General features: G+C 41.3%; 1 long non-coding RNA gene across 1 annotated transcript in view; it reads right to left on the reverse strand.

Moving 5' to 3' along the window:
* Positions 1–856: 856 nt before the first annotated feature.
* LOC111164685 (uncharacterized) overlaps positions 857–20,243 on the reverse strand; it is a 73,420-nt gene continuing 54,033 nt past the window's right edge. The window contains exon 4 of the long non-coding RNA XR_016391945.1: positions 857–2,396. This is a non-coding gene — a long non-coding RNA (uncharacterized LOC111164685). The remainder of the gene's footprint in view (positions 2,397–20,243) is intronic.

Below are 20,243 nucleotides of genomic sequence, written 5' to 3' on the forward strand. Positions count from 1 at the left end.
CGCAGTTTCCACCCGTGAAGGGGCTTCCTAGTCTGTGGAAACGTTTCCTCCTTCACAGCTCCCTCCCACTGGTGCAGATCCCGTCCCTATTCTTATGTCTCTGTTTATTTTTTCTTTTGCATTACTCAGGGATGTGGGGAGTTTCTTGCCTTTTGGGAGGTCTGAGGTCTTCTGCCAGCGTTCAGTAGGTTTTCTGCAGGAGTTTTTCCACATGTAGATACATTTCTGGTGTATCTGTGGGGAGGAAGGAGATCTCCACGTTTTACTCTTCCGCCATCTTCCTGCCTCTCTCCGCTATTTGGGTTTTGTCAGCGTCCATCATTCAATGAAAGGCCAGATTTGGTCAGAAGACAAGGGAGGAAAAGGCATAAACTGTGACATAGGTCACTGGCAACAGGTTCATATCCACAGTTGTAGCAGGCTCTGGGTGTAGCCCAAAGGGGAGCCTATTTCCTACATATTTAAAAGACCTTTTGGTTTCCTCCAACCACAGTGGCTTTTCTGTCCTGGAGGTACAGAGTTCTGCAGAAGGAAGATGTACTCCCCAAACAGGTGTTCTCTAGGATGGAGGGAGCAGCCATTGGCTCCTCCCAGGAAGTTCCCTCTATAAAGCTACATAGTTTTCCTTGGTCCTAGTCAAACTGTGTTCTATGTTAGAAAAAGGAGATGACATGGGACTCTGGGGATATCCTGGCACACCACCTCCAGTGGTTCTCAAACATTGCCGCCTAATCCACTCATCTGGAGAGCAGCTGAAATCCCAATACCCGGGCCTCAAAACAGACAACCAAAACATGGGATCCTTTGAAGTAAGATTGAGGCATATGTAGCTATTAAAATTCACCCTCAGCGTGGCGTGTGGGCCTCAGTGAGAACAGGTCAGCTTACAGCGCTTATCACATTCTCCATGCCTGACACTGACAAGGGCACACCGTGTATGTGCATATACTGACCAGTGAGTGGTCTTGAGGGCAGGGGTGCCTGAGAGTCTATATTTCTGAATAGCCTCAGTCCTTCCAAGCTCCTCTGTCCTCCCAGTTCCATAAGCTTTGAGGATGAAAAATGTCAAGGGGATCTTCAAGGCTGAAAAATAAAAACCATGTATGTCATGACTTGTTTTGCCTAGAATTTTATTGGTATTGAAAGAAAAATTTTAAACAAAGCTTTAGAATAATGTTTACTAAGAAAATAATAATAATAAACAAAGCCACAGGAGCAGTCCCCTGTATGATTTACATGGAAAAGAGTCCACAGAATCCACAAATCTCATCTTAACTCAGGGCCCTGCTGTCATTCTGTAAGCAGAGTTAGGCCCTTTAGTCAGCTGCAGTACTTTCAGACATTTGCCACCAATTCCAGATTCTCACCACAGCTTTCTATTTACACCAAAGTTAAAACTTTCTCGTGGAATTGTCTCAAAGTTGTCTACAAAGGATTGAGTTTGCAAAAGAACTGACATTCCAGTTTGATAAACACCATTTCCATGTTGACTCTAATTCCATCAGGAGAAAATGCAGTGCTTTCCACATGTGTGTCCCTAAGCAAAACCTGGGTTTCCACTATTGTTTCACCCACCCACCCCCCAGAGGTGAAGAATCACTGATTCACCAGGGACAGGCCACTCCTTGGGACTTCCCCTCCTCTGTTCCACAGTCACCTTCAGGGTACCTGGGGCTGAAGGACATGTTTTAGTGGTCATTGGTGTCTCCCTCTCACTCATTCTCTTCAGAGGAAGAAGAATTCTGAAGGTCATCATAGAGGACAATCCAGGGGCCTGGGGCACAGTGCTCCTCAGACTTCTTGCCCATGGGTGGGCTCTGAGCAGGAGGGGTTAGCTTCTCAGCAGGAGACAAAGAGGGAGATGTCATGTATGTGCAGCTCCACCAGGCTTTGCCTACTCTCCTGAAGAGCATCCTGAGAGACTGGCCTGGAACATGTTTGATGGGTGGAGGCTGGACTCTGGTGTAGGCCTGGAGAGTATTCAGGTAAGATGTGTTGTGTGGAGGCTGGAGGTTAATGCTTTGCCCCTAGGCAGGTGTCTTCCTGGTCACTTGGGGTGCCACGGTTGGCCCAGGTCTGGTGGTACTAGGTGGAGGCTGCAGATTCTGGAAAACCCCCGGATCTGGTCTCAGGGTGCTCTTCTGGGGAAATTGTATGGGACTCAGTCTGGGTTTCTTTGGTGGGTTCAGACAAGCCAGGGTGGAGATCTGGGCAGATCTCTTGCCTGGTGCCTGGATGCTGCTTATGGAGTCCTGGACCAAACTTCTCTTGATGGGACACCCTGAGGGCCAGGTGGATTTCAGGTCATCGTTCCCAATCGGTGAGCTAATTGGGTGATCCATTTCCAGGACAGACTTCCTCTTGGATGCCTGGAGGAGCATTGGCCGTTGTGGAGGCTGTAGGAGAGCACCAAAAAGAGAAAGACAAAAATGTTACAATTTCCTCATCGTCCCGTAAAAATTAAAATTAACCAAACAACATCTCCTATATTAAATTTCACAGTAAGAGACAGACGAGGAGTCAACTTAAATGTAATGAGTTACTCAACCTCTGGGGTGGTCACCAAAAACCAAACAGCCATATCCTGTTGATACATTTTAAACATAAGCTCGAAAAAGAGGAAGGTTGTAATCAGTGTCTGCTGTTTAACTAATGGAGACAAGATGTTTATACACTCTTCTTGGAACTGTACACTGCTTAGTGTCTTGCAGGCCCTGTGATGGTGAAATGAGTTTTGATGGCCAATTTTGGAGGATGCCTCGCAATTGAAAACTGGTTCTAACTTCAAGAATTCAGCTTATGGCATGGTATGACTAAAATGACTTTCATTTCCCCTGCCAACATACTCTATTCTTCCCAGAGAGGCAAGGAAGAATGCAGAATGAAAGAAATGGAGGAAAATGGCATCTGAAAGCTCCACTAAATGACCCCATTGGTCAGAAGGGAATGGGAACAATTTCCTCACACAAAAGGGGATGGGGAGACCAATCAGGGTTACCCAGGAGGGAAAGAGTGTAGGAACCAGGAGGTACTCACCCTCACAGAGTTGCAGGATTCTGTCACTTCTTTTCATTGGCTGTTGCCCCCCTTGGGGTCTCCTGGGAAATCTCCACCCCTCCCCTCCCCCAGATACCCCTCAGGGGCACTGGTGTCCCCCCCCATGCCCTCAGAACCCACGTGACCAGAGGGGACCTAGGAAGGCAGAGGATAAGGCCCAGGACCTCAGCAGGCTCCCCAGGGCCCAAGTGGGTGGGGAACATGCTAGCTGCTTTCCCTTTCATTCCTCTGATCTCCTGAGGGTCTCTCCCTGTCCCCCTCCCTGCTCCCCTCACTGAGGGTGGGCCCCTCCAGGTATGGGTACCCCTCCCCTCCCCCAGCTTCCCTTCATGAGTGCTGGTCCCATCCTGCCTCCACTTCTCCTTTCCCCTCCCTCCCCCACATGTCCTACCTGGTCACTCTGGGGTTCGTCCCATCCCATTAGGTGTCTGTGGTTCCCCACCAGTGCTTGGTAGGTGCCCTAATTGTTGTGAGACATGAACTCTGTGTCCTCCTACCCTGCCATCTTGACTCCGCTCCTATATCACATTGCTTTCATTCCTGTAGCTTTGTAGTAGTATCTGAAGTCTGGAAGGGTTTATGGTTCCTGCTTTGTTCTTTTTCCTCAGGTTGCTTTGTCAACTCTCGGTCTTTTATGGTTCTGTATAAATTTTAGGATTATTTGTTCTTGTTCTGTAAAAAATGTCACGGATAATTTGATGGGAATCACATTATATCTGCAGGTTGCTTTGGGTATTATGACCATTTTAACAATATTAATTCTTCCAATCCAAGAGCATGGAATATCCCTTTCTTTGAATCATCTTCAATTTCCTTTATTAATATTTTGTAGTTCTCAGCATATAAGTCTTTCACCTACTTGGTGAGGTTTACTCCTAAGTATTTTATTTTTTGATGTGATTTTAAAAGGAATTGTTTCTTTACATTCCTTTTTTGATATTTCATTGTAAATATAAACAAATGAAACCAATTTCTGTATGTTAATCTTGTATCCTACTACCTTCCTGAATCTGTTTATCAGTTCTGGTAGTTTTTTTGTGGAGTCTTTAGAGTTTTCTGTATATAGTACTATGTCATCTGCATATAATGAAAATTTTACCTCTTCTCTTCCAATCTGGATACCTTTTCTTTTTCTTGTCTTATTGCTGTCACCGGGACTATGTTGAACAGAAGTGGTGAGACTGGGCAGCCTTGTCATGTTCCAGATTTTAGTGGTAAGGCTTTCTGCTTTTTACTATTGAGTAGTATATTGGCTGTGGGTTTGTCCTAAATAGCTTTTATTATGTTCGGATATGTTCCCTTTATGCCCACTTTTGCAAGAGTTTTTATCATGAATGGATGTTGAATTTTAGGAAATGCTTTTTCTGCATCTCTTTAGATGATCATGTGGATCTTGTCTTTTTTTGTTGTTGATATGGTGTATCACATTGATTTGTGTATGTTGAATCGTCCTTTTAACCCTTAGATAAATCCAATGTGGTCATGGTATGTGACTTTTTATGTGTTATTTGATTCAGTTTGCTAATATTTTTTGATAGTTTTTACATCTATATTCATCAGAGATATTGGCCAATAATTTTTTTTTTGGTAGCATCTTTGTCTGGTTTTGGGATCAGGGTGATGGTGGCTTCATAGAATGTCTTTGGGAGTATTCCTTCCTGTTCAACCTTTTGGAAGAGGCTGACAACAATTGGTATAAGTTCTTTTTTGTATGTTTGGTAGAATTTGCCTGTGAAGCCATCTGGTCCTGGACTTTGGTTGGTAGGGAATTTTTTAGTTTACAGATTCTATTTCACTTATATTGATAGGTCTGTTCAAATTGTCTGTTTCTTCTTGATTCAGTTTTTTTTTTTTTTGCCGTACGCGGGCCTCTCACTGTTGTGGCCTCTCCCATTGCGGAGCACAGGCTCTGGACGCGCAGCTCAGTGGCCATGGCTCACGGGCCCAGCTGCTCCACGGCATGTGGGATCTTCCTGGACCGGGGCACGAACCTGTGTCCCCTGCATGAGCAGGCGGACTCCCAACCACTGTTCCATCAGGGAAGCCTGGTCTGTACTTTTTTTAAGCTGAGCCTTTACTGAAACTAGAATTTTTGTCTCTGAGAGAAAGTTGTACTGATAACCAAAATGGAGGATATTGTCTTCATTTTACATGTTTTGTTTATTAAAAATTACTTGAAATGATATTTGGTTAGTTTCTTCATGATAATGAGATCCTCCCAATGTGTTATATTGTACAAATATCCTCACTTCCAATCATCTCTAATAAGGTTTTTTTCTTGTCACCAAGTTATTTACTTGAGTGTAAAACAGGACCTTAATAGTCTCAGTGTAGTCTCTGTCCCTAAATTGTGTTCAGATTTCAGTCTTTTAGGCATAACTCAGGCCTCCTGGTCAGAAAGTGCATTTTAACAGTATTTTCATGTGACTCACACGTGCTTTTTTTTTTTTTTTTTTAACTAAGTAGGGCAGGCGTACTTATTCTCAATTTGATAGCATTTTGAATAAGCTGATGATCTTTTAAAAGCAATGATGCCCAGAAATACTAATTTACTGAATCCTTTTAAGTTCTGGACATGGGAATTTTTAAATGTTTTCTAAGTAATAATGATGTAAAGCAAAGAGAACTCCTGGAGGTGAAGAAAAAGGGTAACAGCTCCCTGATTTCTTCTTGTCTTTTTACAGCATGGGAAGAAACTCTGACCTGGGTCAAGGAAGTGTGGGTGGTTTTATAGAGAGTGGGGTTCTATTAGGAGGGACAAAGGACCTAATCATTTTTCCATGTGAGAATCTATCACATGGAATTTCTCTCTCTCTCTAGGACTTCTTCCCTTAATAAATGAAGAATGGGAGACTCCAGGTGGCCTCATGGTTGAGGTTTCAAGACGAGTGAAGAAAGATAAAAGCAAAGTAAAAGCAGCTCAGGTTGAATTACTCACTTTGACTTGAATATACTTCTGTGAGGAGTTACATCAGCATTATGATTGAATAAGATGTGTTTCATCATACCTCCCTTTAATAACTTGGCTTCATTCACAGACCCAAGTGTCTTTGTGGGAGCTGTGGGATCCAGCAAAATATGTCAAGGGGAACAGGAGGAGTCTCACCCACCTGTGCACAGGGTATTAGGCATAGAGACCTCAATCCCAGCTCTGGACATTGCAGTCATCTGTTAACTGGCTCCATACCCTCTTGGCTACAGCCTGGGGGTACCTGGAAAATCCTGTTTTAATCTATCACTTAAGAACGAAAGAGCTTTTGTGGATATTCAGGTTTCTTGTAGAGAAGTACTGGCATAATGTTGGGGGAAAAAAAAAATATGTATGAGTTTGCATGAATTGAACAAAGTAAAAGGAATGGTTTCACGAACATCAAGCCTCCCCCAAGATTGAACAACTAAAGGCCAAGAGGGCTCTTCCTGGCCCATGATTTCCCCTGCAGGGGCAAGTGAGAGCATGTGAATTAACATGTAGCTTCTCCAACTATGTGGGATGTTGCCAAAAAAGCCCATTGATTTCTTGCCCCATTCAGAGTGCTGAATTATAAGATGAATGACCGGGGTGGGAAGAGGTAGCAGATAGGATTCTTAGAAGAAATTGATGTGGTGCAGATTCTACCTGCTATATCACAGACTCTATCAAGAAGCCCATCCATGAGCGAATAGGGATGCCTCACCCGTGGATCCTCCCAACTGGCCAGTGGGCACCCTCAGTGCTCTGAACACATTATACAAATATCCACACTGTGGCTAGTTTACCATGGGTGCTCACAACCAAGGTAGTGAGGGAAGGCTTTGGCTGACAGCTTGAGAACACACAAAGGAAGCTGGCTCACATCTGCAGGCTAGAGACAGACCATAAATTTCTGCATTAGCACCACCCTCAGGAGAAGAAAAGGGGCTCTGTCAGCCCCCAGCCTATTGTGTTGCTAGATAAAAATAGACCATATAAGCTCAAGAATTCTGCCAAAAGATGAAATAAAAAGTATGAAACACTTTTATCCATAGAAGGTCTGAGAAAGCCTCTGAAACTCTAAGTCTAGAGGGCCAACAGAAGGTGTTTTTCTCCTGAAGACAATTAGCAAACACTGGAGTAGGTGGCTGCTACTTCAAAAGTGAAGACAGAAGCACAAAACGCCAGGAACATTTTTTTTTCTAAATCAAAGTAACCTAACACAACTAAAGGATTACAAAGTATTCCAGTTATTAATCCCAAAGACTTTGAAATCTGCAATCTACCTAATAAATAATTCAAAAACACTGTTATAAGAAACCTCAGTGAGCTACAAGGAAAGATTGAAAGACAATTCAGTGAAATCAGAAAAAACATAAAGAAAACAAAAATAGACAAAAACTGTAAAAAAATAAAAGGAACCAAAAACATGGTGGGGATGAAATGAAAAATGCAATAGAAAAGTCTATAGCTACAATAGCTTTTTTAAAAAATATGCAGAATAAAGTGAAGTGTATCATGACATTAAAAATATAAAAGGAGAATTAAAAATGGAACATTTACAGGCCTACAAAGATAAGTTTCTATCAACATAAGATGGACTGTTTTAACTATGAGTTATTTTATGTATACCTCATGGTAACCCCAAAGCAAATATTTTTAGTAGAATCACAAACACTAAAAAAGGAAACAGAGCATACCAACATGGTAAACCACCCATTATAAAGGTAGACAGGACCAGAGGGGAAAAAGAAACAGTGGAAATATAAAACAGGGGTCCCCAACCCCCAGACCATGGACTGGTACTGGTCCGTGGCCTGTTAGGAACTGGGCCGCACAGCAGGAGATGAGTGGTGGGCAAGCAAGAGAAGTTTCATCTGTATTTACAGCAGCTCCCCCATCACCTGCATTACCACCTGAGCTCTGCCTCCTTTCAGATTATCAGCAGCATTAGATTCCATAGGAGTGCGAACCCTACTGTGAACTGGGCATGTGAGGGATCTAGGCTGCATGCTTCTTATGAGAATCTAATGCCTGATGATCCGAGGTGGAGGTGAAGCGGTGATGCTAGCGCTGGGGAGCGGCTGCAAATACAGATTATCATTAGCAGAGAGGTTTGACTGCACAGAGATCATAACAAATCTATTGCTTGCAGACTCATATCAAAACCCTATCACGGGCTTCCCTGGTGGCGCAGTGGTTGAGAGTCCACCTGCTTATGCAACGGATATGGGTTCGTGCCCCGGTCCAGGAAGATCCCACATGCTGTGACGCAGCTGGGCCCGTGAGCCACGGCCGCTGAGCCTGCGCATCCGGAGCCTGTGCTCCGCAATGGGAGAGGCCACAACAGTGAGAGGCCCGCGTACCACAAAAAAAAACAAAAAACAAAAACCTTATCAGTGAGTGGCAAGTGAAAGCAAGCTCAGGGCTCCCACTGATGCTGCATTATGGTGAGTTGTATAATTATTTCATAATATATTACAATGTAATAATAATAGAAATGAAGTGGACTATAAATGTAATGCACTTGAATTATCCCGAAACCATCCCCACCTCCGACTCCGTGGAAAAATTATCTTCCATGAAACTGGTCCCTGGTGCCAAAAAGGATGGGGAACACTGATATAAAACATTCAGAAAGCAATTAATAATATGGCAGTAATAAGTCCTTATGTATCAAAATTCACTCTAAATATAAGTGGACTTAATTCACAAATTAAAGCCACAGAGTGGCTGGATGTATAAAAAATATATAAGGTACAATTAAATTCTGCATATAAGACACTCATTTCAGCTTTAAGACACACATATACTCAAAATAAAGAGATGGAATATTATATTCCATGCAAGTAGAAGCCAAATAATGTGGGGGAAGCCATACTTATATCAGACAAAACAGACTTTAACAAGAACAATATCAAGACACAAAGTCATTATATTCAATATAATGATACAAAGGTCAACATATCAAGAAGATGTAACAATTGTAAATAGATACACACCCAGCATCAGAGCACCTAAATATATTAAGCAAATGCTAACAGATATGAAGGGAGAAACAGACAATACAATAATAGTAGGGAACTTCAATACTCCACTCTCAGCAGTGGATAGATCATCCATATAGTGGATGAGCAAGGATTTATGTATAAAGACCAGTGTATATACACTGGTCTATACATTATACCAAATGGACTGAACAGGCATATATAGAACATTCCATCCAGCAACTTGTTCTCAAGTGCACATGGAACATACTCCAGGATTATATGAAAAACGATGTCTTAGCAAATTTAAGAAGATCAGAATCGTACCAGCTATCTGAACACAATGATATAAAACTAGAAAGCAACAAGAGGATATCTGGAAAATCTACAAAGAAGGGAAAACTACACAGTGCACTTCCAAAAAAGTCTATGAGTCAAAAAAGAAATCAAAAGGAAAAATTTTTAAAAACTTTAAAGCAAATGATAATGGAGACACAACTTACCAAATCCTATGAGATGCTGCAAAAGCATTCCAGAAAGGAAAGTGTATAGTGATAAGTGCAAATGGCAAGAAATCAGAAAGTGCCTAAGTAATCTAACTCTACATATCAAGGAACTAGAAAAATAAGAAATTTTTCCTAAAGTTAGCAGAGGGAAGAATATAATAAAGACTGAAGTGGAGGAGCTTCCCTGGTGGCGCAGTGGTTGAGAATCTGCCTGCTAATGCAGGGGACACGGGTTTGAGCCCTGGTCTGGGAGGATCCCACATGCCGTGGAGCAACTAGGCCCGTGAGCCACAACTACTGAGCCTGCACATCTGGAGCATGTGCTTCGCAACAAGAGAGGCCGTGATAGTGAGAGGCCCGCACACCACGATGAAGAGTGGCCCCCACTTGTCGCAACTAGAGAAAGCTCTCGCACAGAAACGAAGACCCAACACAGCAAAAATAAAATTAATAAACTCCTACCCCCAACATCTTAAAAAAAAAAAAAAAGACTAGAGTGGAAATAAATAAAATAGATACAAGAAAGTCAACAGAAAGGATCAACAAGCGAAAAGCTGGATTTTCAAAAATATATAATTCACAGACTTTTAGCTAGACTAGGAAAAAAGAGAGAAGACAAAATTAGAAATGAAAGAGGAGACATTACCACTGATACTACAGAAATACATAGGATCATAAGAGACTACTATGGACAGTACATATAGTACTGCAAGTATTGGTATTAGCTGAAGCAATTAGGCGAGACAAAGAAAGGCATCCAATTAAGAAAGTAAGAACTAAAATTGTCATTATTTGAAGACATAATTTTCTATATAAAAAATCCTAATGAAGCAACCAAAAAGTTGTAACTAATCAACAAAGTATGTAAAATTGCACTGTATAAAATCAACACACATAATCAGTTGTATTTCTATACACAAACAGTGAAACATCTCTCTGAAAAAATAAAGACTTTCTAATTTACAATACCATCAAAAAAAATAAATTACTTAGGAATAAATTTAACAAAGTTGGTGAAATGTCTCTACATTGAACACGACAAGGCATTGATAAAATAAACTGAAGACACTAACAAATGGGAAGATATCCTATGCTCATAGGTTGGAGGAATTTCTAAGATTTGGAAGTCCTTAATTCAACACCATCTGTAGATTCAAAGAAACCTCTCTCAAAAATCCAATGACATTCTCTACAGAAATAGAAAAATCAATTTTAACCTTTCTATCAAACCAGAAAAGAACTGAATAGCGAAAACCATTCTGAGAAAGAAGAAGAAAACCAGAATCATCACACTTCCTAATTTCAAACTCTACTACAATCTATACTATTTAAAACAGTATGGTGCTAGCATCAAAATAGACACCCAGACCAGAGGGACAGGATAAAGAGCCCAGAATTAACCCCCCACATAGAAGGTTAACTAACTTTTGACAAGGTAGCCAAGAACAACCATGGGGAAATAATAGTGTCTTCAATAAATGGTGCTGGAAAACCTGGATAAACACAAGCAAAAAGTAAATCTGGACCCCTATCTTAAACCACTCAAAAGAATGAACTCGGGATTCCCTGGTGGCGCAGTGGTTGAGTGTCCGCCTGCCGATGCAGGGGACACACGTTTGTGCCCCGGTCTGGGAAGATCCCACATGCCACGGAGCGGCAGGGCCCGTGAGCCATGGCCGCTGAGCCTGCACGTCTGGAGCCTGTGCTCCACAACGGGAGAGGCCCGCGTACCGCAAAAAAAAAAAATGAACTCAAGATGGGTGAAAGACTTGAACCTAAGACCTGATACCATAAAAGTACTAAAAGAAACATAAGAAACTCCTCTACATTTGTTTTGATGACTTTTTGAATATGACACCAAGAGAACAAAAAACTAAGGCAGAAGTCAACAAAGGAGAATAAATCAAACCTCAAAGCTTCTGTACAACAAATTAAAAAATCAGCAAAATGAAGTCAACCAACTAAATGTGAAAAAATGTGGACCATATATTGGATAAAAGGCACATAATTAAAATATCTAAAAAAAAGCCTCACAAAATATACATGAAACCAAACAACCCAATGTATGAATGGGCAGGAAATAATTTTTTTTTTCAAAAAGACATGTAGATGACCGAAGGTATATAAAAATGTCATCCTGACTAATCATAAGAACAATACAAATCAAAACCACAACACGATATTATCTTGCACCGGTTAGGATGGTTATTATTAAATAACAAGAGATAATGAGTGTTGGTGAGGATGTGGACAAAATGGAACACTTGTGAACTGTTAGTGGGGATATATGTTTTGCAGCAACTATGTAAAACAATATGAAGGTTTCTCAAAACTTTAAAAATACGTGGCTTGCCTGGTGACGCAGTGGTTGGGAGTCCGCCTGCCAGTGCGGGGGGCGTGGGCTCGTGCCCTGGGCTGGGAGGATCCCACGTGCAGTGGAGCAGCTGGGCCTGTGGGCCATGGCCGCTGAGCCTGCGCGTCCAGAGCCTGTGCTCTGCAACGGGAGGGGCCGCAGCAATGAAAGGCCCACGTACCGTTAAGAAAAAAAAAAAAAAAATATATATATATATATATATTTATATATATACACTATATGATCCACCAATTCCACTTCTGGGTATTTATCCGAAGAAAATAAAAGCACTAACTTGAAAAGATATATGCACCCCCATATTTACTGCAGCATTATCCACAATAGCCAAGATATGGAATAAACCTAAATTCCTATCAACTGATGAATGGATAAGACAGATGTGATATTTATATTTATGTATTTATCGATATTTACATACACACAATGAATATTATCAGTCATTAGAAAGAAGAAAATTCTACCATTTTCAATATTGAGTACCTTGGGTAAGTTATGTTGAGATAAGTCGAAAAGAGAATGAAAAATACTATGTGATATCATCTATTTGTAAAATAAAAAAAAAAAATCCAAACTCACAAAAACAACCAGGAGAACGTTGGTTGCCAGGGGCTGGGGTGTGGGGAACAGGAGAGATGTTATTTAAAGGTACAAAATTTTAACTAAGAGTAAATAATTCCTAAAGATCTGATGCACACTATAGAGAATCTAGACAGTGGTATTTTATTATAATCGATAAACTTGCTAAGAGACTAGAACTTAATTTTTCTAAACACAATAAGAAATAGTAATGATAACTACTGCTACAATGGCAATCATAGTATAATACGTAAATGTATCATATCACCATGTTGTGCACCTTAAATTCAAATATTATATGTTAAATATATTGTAAGGAAAAAAAGAAATGCTAAAAAGTACCGTCAATATTAAAACAGGTCAAGCAGAAGCAATTTTCTGTGAGTTAGAAGACAGTAAGTTGAAAATATCCACTCAGAGGAGAACAAAGAGAAAAAGAGTGAAGAATAACTATGTGATCTATAGGATAAACTCAAAAGCAATCTTCTGTGAATTACAGAGACTTAGAAGAAAAAATAGAGACAGAAAGCGTCTTTAAAGAAATAGTGGCTGAGGTGGCCCCGGGGCAACTGGTGCCGGGGACATGCACTGATTCGATCCTTCCAGAGAAGTGTTGAAGTTCCTAGGAGAGGGCAACTTTAATTTATAAAGAGTTGTTAACATTCACTTCCTCTAACAAAAGCCTTTAAAGTCCAGGCGGAGGGGAAGATGGCGGAAGACTAAGACGCAGAGAACACCTTCCTCCCCACAGATAAACCAGAAATACATCTACACGTGGAACAACTCCTACAGAACACCTACTGAATGCTGGCAGAAGACCTCAGACCTCCCAAAAGGCAAGAAACTCCCCAGGTACCTGGGTAGGGCAAAAGAAAAAAACAGAGACAAAAGAATAGGGACGGGACCTGCACCAGTGGGAGGGAGCTGTGAAGGAGGAAAGGTTTCCACACACTAGGAAGCCCCTTCGCGGGCAGAGACTGCGGGTGGCAGAGGGGAGAGCTTCGGAGAGCCGTGGAGGAGAGCACAGCAACAGGGGCGCGGAGGGCAAAGCAGGGAGATTCCCACACAGAGGATCGGTGCCGACCGGCACTCACCAGCCCAAGAGGCTTGTCTGCTCACCTGCCGGGGTGGACGGGGCTGCAAGCTGAGGCTCGGGCTTTGGTCGGAGTGCAGGGAGAGTACTGGGGTTGGCTGCGTGAACACGGCCTGAAGGGATTAGTGCACCACGGCTAGCCGGGAGGGAGTCCGGGAAAAGGTCTAGAGCTGCCAAGGAGGCAAGAGACGTTTTCTCCCCTATTTGTTTCCTGGTGCGTGAGGAGATTAAGAGCGCTGCTTAAAGGAACTCCAGAGACGGGCGCGAGCCGCGGCTAAAAGCGTGGACCCCAGAGACAGGTGGGAGACACTAAGGCTGCTGCTGCCGCCACCAAGGGGCCTGTGTGCGAGCACAGGTCACTATCCACACTCCTCTTCCGGGGAGCCTGTGCAGCCCGCCACTGCCAGGTCCCCGGGATCCAGGGACAACTTCCCCAGGAGAACGCACGGCGGGCCTCAGGCTGGTGCAACGTCCCGCTGGCCTCTGCCGCTGCAGGCTCGCCCCGCACTCCGCGCCCCTCCCTCCCCCCGGCGTGAGTGAGCCAGAGTCCCTGAATCAGTGGCTCCTTTAACTCCGTCCTGTCTGAGCAAAAAACAGACGACCTCCAGCAACCTACACGCAGAGGCGGGGCCAAATCCAAAGCTGAGCCCCTGGGAGCTGTGAGAACAAAGGACAGAAAGGGAAATCTCTCCCAGCAGCCTCAGAAGCAGGGGATTAAAGCTCCACAATCAACTTGATGTACCCTGCATCTGGGGAATACATGAATAGACAACGAATCATCCCCAATTGAGGAGCCGTGTGGATGCAAGGCTCTTGGTGCTGCAGCCAGGAGTCAGTGCTGTGCCTCTGAGGTGGGAGAGCCAACTTCAGGACACTAGTCCACAAGAGACCTCCCAGCTCCACATAATTTCAAATGGCGAAAATCTCCCAGAGATTTCCATCTCAACACCAGCAAGCTACAGTGCTGGACACCCTATGCCACACAACTAGCAAGACAGGAACACAACCCTACCCATTGGCAGAGAGGCTGCCTAAATTCATAATAAAGCCACAGACACCCCAAAACACACCACCAGACGTGGACCTGCCCACCAGAGAGACAAGATCCAGCCTCATCCACAAGAACACAGGCACTGGTCCCCTCCACCAGGAAGCGTACACAACCCACTGAACCAACCTTAGCCACTGGGGACAGACATCAAAAACAACGGGAACTACAAACCTGTAGCCTGCAAAAAGGAGACCCCAAACACAGTAAGATAAGCAAAATGAGAAGACAGAAAAACACACAACAGATGAAGGAACAAGATAAAAACCCACCAGACCTAACAAATGAAGAGGAAATTGGCAGTCTACCTGAAAAAGAATTCAGAATAATGATAGTAAAGATGATCCAAAATCTTGGAAATGGAATAGAGAAAATGCAAGAAACATTTAACAAGGACCTAGAAGAACTAAAGATGAAACAAACAATGATGAACAACACAATAAATGAAAAATACTCTAGATGGGATCAATAGCAGAATAACTGAGGCAGAAGAACGGATAAGTGACCTGCAAGATAAAATAGTGGAAATAACTACTGCAGAGCAGAATAAAGACAAAAGAATGAAAAGAACTGAGAACAGTCTCAGAGACCACTGGGACAACATTAAATGCACCAACATTTAAATTATAGGGGTTCCAGAAGAAGAAGAGAAAAAGAAAGGGACTGAGAAAATATTTGAAGAGATTATAGTTGAAAACTTCCCTAATATGGGAAAGGAAATAGTTAATCAAGTCCAGAAAGCACAGAGAGTTCCATACAGGATAAATCCAAGGAGAAATATGCCAAGACACATATTAATCAAACTGCGAAATATTAAATACAAAGAAAGCATATTAAAAGCAGCAAGGGAAAAACAACAAATAACACACAAGAGAATCCCCGTAAGGTTAACAGCTGTTCTCTCAGCAGACACTCTGCAAGCCAGAAAGGAGTGGCAGGACATACTGAAAGTGGTGAAGGAGAAAAACCTGCAACCAAGATTACTCTACTCAGCAAGGATCTCATTCAGATTCGATGGAGAAATTAAAACCTTTACAGACAAGCAAAAGCTGAGAGAGTTCAGCACCACCAAACCAGCTTTACAACAAATGCTAAAGGAACTTCTCTAGGCAAGAAACACAAGAGAAGGAAAAGACCTACAATAACGAACCCAAAACAATTTAGAAAATGGGAATAGGAACATACATATCGATAATTACCTTAAATGTAAATGGACTAAATGCTCCCACCAAAAGACACAGATTGGCTGAATGGATACAAAAACAAGACCCATATATATGCTGTCTACAAGAGACCCACTTCAGACCTAGAGACACATACAGACTGAAACTAAGGGGATGGAAAAAGATATTCCATGCAAGTCGAAACCAAATGAAAGCTGGAGTAGCAATTCTCATATTAGACAAAATAGACTTTAAAATAAAGACTATTAGAAGAGACAAAGAAGGACACTACATAATGATCAAGGGATCGATCCAAGAAGAAGATATAACAATTATAAATATTTATTCACCCAACATAGGAGCCCCTCAATACATAAGGCAAATACTAACAGCCATAAAAGGGGAAATCGACAGTAACACATTCATAGTAGGGGACTTTAACACCCCACTTTCACCAATGGAGAGATCATCCAAAATGAAAATAAATAAGGAAACACAAGCTTTAAGTGGTACATTAAACAAGATGGATTTAATTGATATTTATAGGACATTCCATCCAAAACCAACAGAATACACATTTTTCTCAAGTGCTCATGGAAGATTCTCCAGGATGGATCATAATCTTGGGTCACAAGTCAAGAATTGATAAATTTAATAAAATTGAAATTGTTTCAAGTATTTTTTCTGACCACAATGCTATGACACTAGATATCCATTACAGGAAAAGATCCGTAAAAAATACAAACACATGGAGGCTAAACAATACACTACTTAATAACGAAGTGATCACTGAAGAAATCAAAGAGGAAATCAAAAAAATACCTAAAAACAAATGACAATGGAGACACGATGACCCAAAACCTATGGGATGCAGCAAAAGCAGTTCTAAGAGGGAAGTTTATAGCAATACAATCCTACCTTAAGAAACAGGAATCATCTCGAATAAACAACCTAACCTTGCACCTAAAGCAATTAGAGAAGGAAGAAGAAAAGAACCCCAAAGTTAGCAGAAGGAAAGAAATCATAAAGATCAGATAAGAAATAAATGAAAAAGAAATGAAGGAAACGATAGCAAAGATCAATAAAACTAAAAGCTGGTTCTTTGAGAAGATAAACAAAATTGATAAACCATTAGCCAGACTCATCAAGAAAAAAAGTGAGAAGACTCAGATCAATAGAATTAGAAATGAAAAAGGAGAAGTAACAACTGACACTGCAGAAATACAAAAGATCATGAGAGATTACTACAAGCAACTCTATGCCAATAAAATGGACAACCGGGAAGAAATGGACAAATTCTTAGAAATGCACAACCTGCCAAGACTGATTCAGGAAGAAACAGAAAATATGAACAGACAAATCACAAGCACTGAAATTGAAACTGTGATTAAAAATCTTCCAACAAACAAAAGCCCAGGACCAGATGGCTTCACAGGCGAATTCTATCAAACATTTAGAGAAGAGCTAACACCTATCCTTCTCAAACTCTTCCAAAATATATCAGAGCAAGGAACACTCCCAAACTCATTCTACGAGGCCACCATCACCCTGATACCAAAACCAGACAAGGATGTCACAAAGAAAGAAAACTACAGGCCAATATCACTGATGAACATAGATGCAAAAATCCTCAACAAAATACTAGCAAACAGAATCCAACAGCACATTAAAAGGATCATACACCGTGGTCAAGTGGGGTTTATTCCAGGAATGCAAGGATTCTTTAATATACGCAAATCAATCAACATGATACACCATATTAACAAACTGAAGGAGAAAAACCATATGATCATCTCAATAGATGCAGAGAAAGCTTTCGACAAAATTGAACACCCGTTTATGATAAAAACCCTCCAGAAAGTAGGCATAGAGGGAACTTTCCTCAACATAATAAAGGCCATATATGAGAAACCCACAGCCAACATCGTCCTCAATGGTGAAAAACTGAAAGCATTTCCACTAAGATCAGGAACAAGACAAGGTTGCCCACTCTCACCACTCTTATTCAACATAGTTTTGTAAGTTTTAGCCACAGCAATCAGAGAAGAAAAGGAAGTAAAAGGAATCCAAATCGGAAGAGAAGAAGTAAAGCTGTCACTGTTTGCGGATGACGTGATACTCTACATAGAGAATCCTAAAGATGCTACCAGAAAACTACGAGAGCTAATCAATGAATTTGCTAATGTAGCAGGATACAAAATTAATGCACAGAAATCTCTTGCATTCCTATACACTAATGATGAAAAATCTGAAAGTGAAATCAAGAAAACACTCCCATTTACCATTGCAAAAAAAGAATAAAATATCTAGGAATAAACCTACCTAAGGAGACAAAAGACCTATATGCAGAAAATTATAAGACACTGATGAAAGAAATTAAAGATGATACAAATAGATGGAGAGATATACCATGTTCTTGGATTGGAAGAATCAACACTGAAAATAACTACTACCCAAAGCAATCTACAGATTCAATGCAATCCCAATCAAACTACCACTGGCATTTTTCACAGAACTAGAACAAAAAATTTCACAATTTGTATGGAAACACAAAAGACCCCGAATAGCCAAAGCAATCTTGAGAACGAAAAACGGAGCTGGAGGAATCAGGCTCCCTGACTTCAGACGATACTACAAAGCTACAGTAATCAAGACAGTATGGTACTGGCACAGAAACAGAAATATAGATCAATGGAACAGGATAGAAAGCCCAGAGATAAATCCATGCACCTGTGGTAAACTAGTGACAAAGGAGGCAAGGATATACAATGGAGACAAGACAGACTCTTCAATAAATGGTGCTGGCAAAACTGGACAGGTACATGTAAAAGTATGAGATTAGATCACTCCCTAACACCATACACAAAAATAAGCTCAAAATGGATTAAAGACCTAAATGTAGGGCCAGACACTATAAAACTCTTACAAGAAAACATAGGCAGAACACTCTATGACATAAATCACATCAAGATCCTTTTTGACCCACCTCCTAGAGAAATGAAAATAAAAACAAAATAAACAATTGGGACCTAATGAAACTTCAAAGCTTTTGCACAGCAAAGGAAACCATAAACAAGACCAAAAGACAACCCTCAGCATGGGAGAAAATATTTGCAAATGAAGCAACTGACAAAGTATTAATCTCCAAAATTTACAAGCAGCTCATGCAGCTCAATAACAAAAAAACAACCCAATCCAAGAATGGGCAGAAGACCTAAATAGACATTTCTCCAAAGAAGATATACAGACTGCCAACAAACACATGAAAGAATGCTCAACATCATTAATCATTAGAGAAATGCAAATCGAAACTATAATGAGATATCATCTCACAGCAGTCAGAATGGCCATCATCAAAAAATCTAGAAACAATAAATGCTGGAGAGGGTGTGGAGAAAAGGGAACACTCTTGCACTGCTGGTGGGAATGTGAATTGGTACAGCCACTATGGAGAACAGTATGGAGGGTCCTTAAAAAACTACAAATAGAACTACCATATGACCCAGCAATCCCACTACTCGGCATACCCTGAGAAAACCATAATTCAAAAAGCGTCATGTACCAAAATGTTCATTGCAGCTCTATTCACAATTTCCCAGAGATGGAAACAACCTAAGTGTCCATCATCGGATTTATGGATAAAAAGATGTGGCACATATATACAATGGAATATCACTCAGCCATAGAAAGAAACGAAATTGAGCTATTTGTAATGAGGTGGATGGACCTAGAGTCTGTCATACAGAGTGAAGTAAGTCAGAAAGGGAAAGCCAAATACTGTATGCTAACACATATATATGGAATTTTAGGGAAAAAAATGTCATGAAGAACCTAGGGGTAAGACAAGAATAAAGACACAGACCTACTAGAGAATGGACTTGAGGATATGGGGAGGGGAAGGGTAAGCTGTGACAAAGTGAGAGAGTGGCATGGACATACATACACTACCGAATGTAAAGTGGATAGCTAGTCGGAAGCAGCCGCATAGCACAGGGAGATCAGTTTGGTGCTTTGTGACCACCTGGAGGGGTGGGATGGGGAGGGTGGGAGGGAGGGAGATGCAAGAAAGAAGAGATATAGGAACATGTGTATATGTATAACTGATTCACTTTGTTATAAAGCAGAATCTAACACACCATTGTAAAGCAATTATACTGCAATAAAGATGTAAAAAAAACCACAAAAAACAAATAGCTCTACTCTTTCCCTCTATCATTGCATAGGGTTTGAGTAGGCACTGACTCTACTTTCCAGAATCTTCTAAGCTTCACTGAAGTAAAGAATAGGCGTCTGTTAGAGAAGCCATTTGAGCTTGGAATGAAGGGATATGTGCAAGAACTTTGAGCTGCCAACACAGGGAGCATGGTCCCAGGACACATGAACGTTACGTTTTAGAAATTCAGCACTGATGTGAGGCTCACTGAAATCAAGTGATGTCAGTTAAGGCAATGTATTTTTTGTTTGTTTGTTTGTTTAATCTACCCAGGGC

Source organism: Delphinapterus leucas, chromosome 2 (assembly GCF_059928025.1).
Source record: "Delphinapterus leucas isolate spDelLeu-1000000601 "Yukka" chromosome 2, BTC_Dleu_Yukka2, whole genome shotgun sequence".
In the NCBI taxonomy this organism is placed as follows: domain Eukaryota; kingdom Metazoa; phylum Chordata; class Mammalia; order Artiodactyla; family Monodontidae; genus Delphinapterus; species Delphinapterus leucas.